The sequence below is a fragment of the Chrysochloris asiatica genome, unplaced genomic scaffold (assembly GCF_000296735.1).
Source record: "Chrysochloris asiatica unplaced genomic scaffold, ChrAsi1.0 scaffold00640, whole genome shotgun sequence".
NCBI lineage: Eukaryota > Metazoa > Chordata > Mammalia > Afrosoricida > Chrysochloridae > Chrysochloris > Chrysochloris asiatica.
In genome coordinates, this window is record NW_006409158.1 from 144,435 (window position 1) to 152,948 (window position 8,514).

Below are 8,514 nucleotides of genomic sequence, written 5' to 3' on the forward strand. Positions count from 1 at the left end.
ATCTATTCATGTTCTGACTCATATTTCTTGTGGATATATACCAAGTAGAGGAATTTCTGGATCATAAGGCATTTCTATTTCCAGCTGTTTGTGGAAGCACCATACCATTCTTCCTAGTGGTTAAACCAATTCTCATCATCACCAACATTTGTTGTCCTCTGGTTCTCTCTTAATGTTTGTGTGGATGATATCTCATTTTAGTTTTGATTTGCATCTCTCTTATGGCTAATGATTGATTATTTTTTCATATGTTTGTTTGCTACTAGAATGTCTTCTTTGGCAGAGTGTTGATTCACATCCTGTGGCCATTTTTTGTTGGATTATTTGATTTTTCTTTTAGATGTGTTTTAGTTTCCCATACATTTTAGAGATTAGTCCCTTGTCTGATGTGTCATTGCAAAAGGTTTTTCTCCAGTCTGTGGGCTTCCCTTCTGATCTTGTGGTGAAATCTTCAGATTCACATAAATTTATTGTTTTTAAGTAAATAATTTGTCATAATTTTTAGCATATAATTTGTTCTCTCTTTTTTGTATTTTTTTGTCATGTTTGATAGTATATGTATGCAATATGTAATAAATGGCAAGTTTGTCCCTATATTTTTATTGATAAACTTTATAGTTTTGAGATTTACCTTTAGATCTTTAATCCATGTTGAGCAAGTTCTGATATTGTGTGAATTATAGGTCTTCTTTCATTCATTTTTTTTTTTCAAATGTTTAATTAATCTGTATTTTTAACTTAGTTTTAAAATAAAGAAACAGAAAAGCAGTTTGGAAAAAAAATAACTTAGCTTTCAATTAAAATTTTTAAATTAGAATTTTGTTAATCAGAGCAATACTATACCTTATAATTACATCTTTATATAGAAGAACTGTGTGCAAAGTGCTTTTTAAACTATAAATAAGATACAAATGGTTGTCCCTAGGAATTAATAACCCCTGACTGCTTCTGATGAATCAAACTGCTTATATTCTGAATTTGCACTTTTATTTATTTAAGTATAAAGCAAAAAGCTACCACTTTCTGATACCAGACAGGTTTCTAATTTTTAAAAATAATGCCTGATCCACCAGAATAAGCTTTATTTTTACATATAATTCAGTTAGGTAAGCTTCATTTTTTTTTTTTTTTTTTCCCTAGAGGACAGTTTTTCTGGTTTTGCTCTTTTAAAGTATCGATAGATCCTTTTAGACAGACATATATATTGATCAAATGGAATTTAACATTTAAAAAAATACCAAGTTACATAAAAGAAAAACTGGGGGGAAACCTTTGGGAAAAGCATATTGTATCTTCACACTTTTTTCTTCAGGGAAACAAAGAACCTCTGTCTACACAAGGCGTGAATTACTTCTTTCACTCATTTAAAATACTCTAAACACATGATGCTATCCCCAACATTGTACATTATTGTTGCTGTTAAATGTTTTCATGTCAGTTCAGACTCATAGCAACTCTGCATAGGGTTTTTGAGAAACACCTAGTGGGTTTGAACCACAGACCTTGCTGTTAGCAGTCCATTGTAAATTATTAAAAATGCTTTAAAATCATTTGCTACAAAACCTTTGAATCAGAGAAATATTTATAGTACAAATTAATCTACATATTTTTTATGCAAATGACATGTATTTTGCCTTTTTTTCCCAAATTGCATAACTCACTTGCATGTACATTTCATCTGTATGATATTTGTATTATATACCTGCACCTATTATTTCCATGTGTGTGTTATATGCAAAAAATACCGTACAGGAAGAGGGAGTATTTGAGGTACACAGGAAGAATAATTTCCTAAATAAGGTCATCAAGGATCTAAGTCAAAGTCTTCTTAGTCTCAGTGTGGGGGTGGGGTGGAAAAGGAGCTAAATTTCCATTAGCTAGGGGGGCCTTATCATATGGAAACTTCTGTCTTGCTGGCTTGAAAATCCTTTCAGTTCTCCTGTGAAGTAGGTATATGTCACATATTATGCCCCAAAGAAAAAACTGAGGCACTAAGAGGTTTGAAGTCCAGTCTGTGTCATTTTCCAGTAGCAGAAAAGTGCTTTCCTTTTTGACTTTTGTAAAAACAGTACAAAAAAAGTTTTTATATTATATTTCATTCACCCATGAAGCAGAAACTAGTTATCCTCAGTTACATAAAAATGATTACAAAGGAATAACTGTATATGATTGGATTGAATCCTTATTAATGGTTTGTATGCTTGGAATATACTTTCATACTTACATTAAGTCCATTCTCCATCATTTTCATTAGCATACTATGTCTGTACTGTGAATCTTTTTAAAAAGTTAAGCCTATGACGTAGAGCTCTACTTCCTAACAATGCTGCCTGGGCACCAGAGTTAGAGTAGTGAATGCCCAAGAAAAGAGCCAGAAATTAAGTGCTCTGAGCAACCCACAAGTAATCTGTGAAGAAGACTCTTCTACCAGTTTCTTATTCCTTGCATGGCAATTCAGTTACTAAGGTATAAAGTCAATTTAACCTCATTTGAAATTCACTCCTGGTTTGCATTCTTTCTCATATTTAATTTAGAAAATTAAAATATCCACTTGTAAGTCTGATCTCATTATTACAATTATATGTTTGAAAGTAACTTATAATTCTATATGGGAGATAATTAGGTAAACATGTTACCAAACAATAATTAACAATGTTCCATAAGTTTAAGTGTAGGGTAAATCTGTGTATGTTACTTATAATGTAGTTAAGATTGATTATTCAAGTATCAGCAAAATTAGTCCTTAAAATTCTATCATTGTAGTGCAAAAAAATATACATATATGTACACAAACCAAACTAGTGGACAATAGAAAAAATGTAATCATCACAAAATATGACTTTCTTGTGAATTCACAATCCATTTCATTCCAAGATAGTTCAGATCCAGTAGTCTTCTTGAATAAAATGCCATTTCTTCAGTTTACTTTTCTTCTTCTCTGATAATATATCTTCAGCAACCATTGAGCAATAAAAGGCCAAACAATAGCAAAAGTTAAAATGCACCAGGAGAAGGGCTGGCTACTAGCCTGTAATGTTGGTGATTTTACCTGTGCTGTAGTCATTGTTTCCAGTTTATGAAGTCTCTGAAGGACATTCTGCATGTCTTCTTACAATCTCATGAGCATTAGAGTAATCTGTTTGTTGAGGCTGCCTCATGACCCTCAGTCTGAATCCCAGTGTTCTCCATCACCTCTGCTTCCCATTTGTTGACATTTGTCTCCTTCACTCAAAGGTTGCATCCTATGCCCTCTCCCTCTTCTGACATTAGAGGACTCCTCATTTTCTCCACCTCGCTACTCCTGGTATGATGCTCCACTATTGCTTCTGCCATCTTCTCCATACTTCAGTTAACCTTTCCTTTCGACTGCTACCACCTGAATATCCCAAGTGCTATAATTTACAGGAGTTACTTGAACATCTTCAGGAAAACAAGAATGTTGCAAGGTCTGATTGGAATCACCACTCAAGTAATATCAAAATAGTCTATTGCTTGAGGAAATGTTGTCTGAAGGCTCTTCTAGTCCAAATTTCTCAATAGAATCATAGTATACTTCACTCACTGAATCAGTGGTGAAATGCTGAACTCCAGAAACATCTTCAACATGATCATCATTTATATTTTGGTGAATGCAGACAGTAGTTGTTCCAGTTTGTTCAAAGTTTTGCACTAAAAGTTTGACTTCTTCAATACTTTTGCCATTCAGGGAAGAACTAGTACAAAGGTCATTCGGAACAGCACTGTCTTTATCATAGCTCTTAGTGATAACCATTCCCAAAATGTTATGGTTTGCTGATTTTTTCATAATTTTCTTGTCATTATCATTTTCTTCTCCTCTTTTCACTTTTTCTCTGGTCTCTTCTGCTGACTCAGCTCCACTATCGCTGCTTTCAGCTTTACCATTCATGGTTTTGACATCTGGAATAGTTAGAGTATTACCAAGATCTGAGGTTAAATTAGGGCTCCTGCCACTTTTTTTGTCCTCTACAATTTCATAAAATGGACCTATGGCATGCAGCAATTCAACTTTTTCAGTCATTGGCATAGTCTCCAGAATCTTTTTCATTTCTTAAACATACACAATCATGGCTTCCTCTTTGGTTATGTCACCCAAAGAACTCCATGCATACCATTTATATCTTCCAATAGGATCCCAGAATCCAGACCATGACATTTTTACAAGGTCCTTTTGTTGCCTACTTATAGAAGCTATAGAATTGAGCATCATTTCATTTGTTGGCTGGAATGGGCCATTTTTGGCAAACTCTGGATCACCTTCACAGTTGCCTGAAATCTGGTTTCATGTACAGATCTCGAGTCCACCATCTCCAGCTGCCAGTGCCAGCCTGGCTCCAGGGTCTGTCGGATGGAATCAGGCAGCAGCAGCACTAGCTTTCCCAGGAGCCTGCATGAAATGAGAGGAAAAGCATCTCTAGCATAAGGCAGAGTGATTTTGGCCACTGGTGGTCTCAAGTCTCCACCAGAGTCTGAGAACCCTGGTGGAGAATCCACACCCCCCATCTCGATGGGGTCCTGTTGTCAGTGCCCACCCTACCTCATTCATTTTTAAAAAGATTATTATTGTGAATTGTGTGATAGTTTACATGGGATATCATTGATTTCACACTCATCATTTATTACAATGATTACAATACCCTCTGTGCATCATCATTCAACAGTATTTGCTTCTATTACCTCTGTTTTATTTTTTGTTATTTATTTATATTTTTTAACACAACAACACTCAGAAATATGTAATCATTTAAGCAAGCAAAGGGCACATTCAGCAAGCCTACCTCCTGGCCATTAGCACACAGCTTTTCTCTTTCCATAAGTCTAGAGGCTTCAGCTGCTCTATCACAGCATGTCATCATCTCTGCCTCCATCTCTGGTGTTGCTTCTCTGGATAGGGTCCCACATTTCACTCGTGCTCTTTTCCTTTGATGGTCCTACGGTCCTCTGTTCCTAGAATGTAAGATTAATTACTCCCCCCTTTTTGTTACAAAACTTCTACTTTTACAGTTGTGAATATTGAAATTATCCATGATAACAATTAATCACTATTGAATCATAAAAATCTTTAATTTTTTTATGTTTTATTGTGAATTATATGATAGTTTACATGAGAGAACTTTAGTTTTACATTCATTCCATTGTATATCATTTCATTGCCATGGTTCCAATCCCCTTCATGCTTCATCAACCTACCAAAGGGTATAGCCTAGAAACCCACCCCCTACACTCTCCCCTCCCCCCCCTCCCCCGAGTCTTCGGCCCACAGGCCCTCTCCCTCTCTGGATCCAAAGTCCCCAGCCGCTTCATCACTCCATGTTGTCGTCTCTGTCTCCATCTCAGGGATCTCTGGTTCTCTGGGTAGGTTTCCACTCTTGGCTCTTCTCCATTGATGATCCTAGAGACCTCTGTGCCGGGAGCTAGCCCCAGCAAACTTATTCCAGGGTTTTTCCAAAGACGTGTGCAACGTTGGCGATAAGGGATTACACGGAGTCTATGGGTCTTCATCTTACATGCTTTAATATTATTCTATGGCTACTGCTCCTACTCTGTTGTTGTTGTTGTTATGTGCCGTGGAGTCGGAACCGACTCATAGCGACCCTGTACAGGGTTTCCGATGGTGTAAATCTTTACGGGAGTAGAAAGCCTCATCTTTCTCCCGCGGAGCAGCTGGTAGTTTCGAACTGCTGACCTTGCGGTTCACAGCCCGATTCGTAACCACTACGCTACCAGAGCTCTACTTCTCTCAAAATCTTCTTATATACCGTTACAGAAATAAAAAAAACAAAACAAACAAACAAAAAAAAACATTGTTTTGACAGTAATCAATGACATCAAAATACAATCTATCTTGGGGCACATTCCTTATGGTTTGCAACTCTTAAATTTACAACAGGAATGAGAAGTCACAGCAAAGACATTATCTCAAGGCATAGGAGACGTTCAGGTGCCTTGAAACCTTTTAGTTAACATTTGTTCCTAAATAAATCTGTTCCTTTCTCTGAGAAGCAAGTTAACCTTTACATGTTTCTTGACCTTTGTTAGTCAAATCTTAAGCCATCAAGCCTAATTGTCAGGTGCAATTTATACTTCCTTAACTTCCTCCTACAGAAACATCCCTTCTCAGGAAATCTGAGGCTATAAAAACAATTACCCTATTTTACTGACCAGACTTCTTATTTATATAACTGTAGATTCTCACAACCCTTATCTATAGTCTAATTATTATTATTATTATTATTATTATTATTATTATTAGTTTATATTCTTGTACCCACAGCACTTATTTATGGTCTATTCACGTTTAGAATTCTTTATTGCCTTAAACTAAGGCTATAAGGAAGAATGTTTACAATCACTAAACCTAAGCTGGCAGTAATTCAATTGACAAATCCTATCTCCTAGCAGTCATAAGAACATTGCTAATATAGGTATTAAAACTACCTATGATTTCAAGTAGAATAAAATGTAGGTAATATGTCGGTTCTAACTTTTAATGAAAATATACTAAAGTGTAGGAGAGTCAAAAATATAAAGTAAAAAGGATACTAATAAAACCATGAATAAACCAGAGAATGATTCAACAAGAGAAAAATTTAACTAGGGGTCTGTGCATAAAAAATAATAAAACAACTCTTTGTGGCTCTGCCATCCAAAGAGAAAAAGAAAGAAAGAGAAAGAAAAAGAAAAAGAAAAGAAAAGAAAATAGTTCATTGTTGCTTTGCAAAAACAATGAATACTTCATGCGCAGGTTCCCCCGTGTCTCATTTCTTTATTTCAATTCCTTGATTAATATGTCTCAATTTCTTCATTTAATTCCTTAATTAATTGTGGCCCTGGCTACCTCCGCTCCTAGACTAGAGAAATCATCGTTCCCTTCCTTGCTTTAAAACGTCTACTTTTGCAATTCCAACCCTCATAATCAGTCCTGATAACCATTATTCATTATAGTATCACGTTACCCATCTGTATTTCAGTTCATCAGCTCCACCTAGACAGATTGGATAGTACTCACTGCAGATTATGCCTTTCTCCATGCCCCCTAGCTCTAGGTTCCCCCTTGAAAGCTTGTAAGCCACTCACTTCTTGCCTTTATAGTCCCCCCTCCCCATTTGGGTATCCAATGCCCAAGTTGCCCATCTCTGCCCACTCTGTGAGTGGAGGGGGTGGGAATGTTTCTTGCTGTAAGGATTTGTTCCTTCTTTTGAGTCACTGCATCCGTAGGTATAGGTCAAGATCATCAGATTGTATCAGCTCACTCTTTTTTTTTTTTTTTTTCCCTCTTCTTTCTTCTCATGGTTGAGCTCTGATCATCTAGACATCTGGTCCAGGTCATGTGGGTACTATCTGCAAGTGTGGGTGTTCTTGTGCCCATGCACTCTCTTCCCATCAGCCGGTAGCTCCACTCTCCACTCGAGTCCTCCGTGGCCACGCCACTAACTCTGGGTCCAAGAGTCCCCAGGTCTCCTCTCACTGCTTGCCCAGCAGGTCCCCAACTGGGTCCACAGAAGCCCATTGAACATTGTAAGGCTTAGCTTGCCACTTCATTGCTACTTTTACCTCTCTTCCCCCTATTGGTGATGTGTGTGGTCACCAATCAGAGCGTGTATTTCCGTTGAGTCTTAGTCTTGGAAGGGGGTTTGTTTTGAGAGGACCCGAATACTTGCCTTGATGTTTCCTAGGGAAACGATTTGTTTGTTCTTGTAGTTACAGTTCCTCTGCCTCTATTGTTTTGTATTTTTCCTGTAGGTCTTTCTTTCAAGAAGTATCTTTTGTTCTTCTAGCCACTCCAGGCTGGTGTGCTTGTCCTTTCAAGTGGAGATTTCTCATCTCTGGAGATCTGGATGTGGTTCGTGTTTCTACCTATAGTTTTATGTCTTGCAAAGGCTCCGCAAGAAGCCTCATTCATTGGGTATGCTGTAGCCCCAATTTAAGTATTCCAATCAGTTATAGGCAGAAGACGGACTTACTAGCCTTCTAGTGTGATATTTCTGACTATTCCTTTCTCTCCCCCTCCAGTGTCTACTCTGTATTATAGTGCAAGGAAAACCAAGATTCAAAAAACAGCCAAGCATCTTAACACGATTCCCCTCCCCGATTCCAACCATGGCTCAATCCCTGTATCTCAGAGCCCTGCAGTTCCAAGGCTGTGCATATATCGACATTTATCTCTGTCCCATTTGGCCCATTCAAACATGCCCAATTGTTCTCCCATCTGCCCCGTTTTCCCACTTCCCTCTCCCTCCCTTTATATTGCCACCCTCCCCATCACCCAAGTTCTCCTGCGTCCAATCCCTGCCCTGCGCTCCACCCTCCCCCATTCCCCCCACCCATCTCCAACTTGCCAGCAACCAACAGAGACTATACTACCCCCTATAGTATAATTTCTTTTTCTTAGTTGTTTACAGTAGCGGTCTCATACGGTATTTCTCTTTTTGTGACTGATTAATTTCACTCACAATAATGTCCTCCAGGTTCATCCATGTTATGAGGTGGCTTGTC

At 37.6% G+C, this 8,514-nt stretch overlaps 1 pseudogene; it reads right to left on the reverse strand.

Moving 5' to 3' along the window:
• Positions 1 to 2,917: 2,917 nt before the first annotated feature.
• On the reverse strand, positions 2,918 to 4,521 carry LOC102814966 (annotated as a pseudogene).
• Positions 4,522 to 8,514: the final 3,993 nt, after the last annotated feature.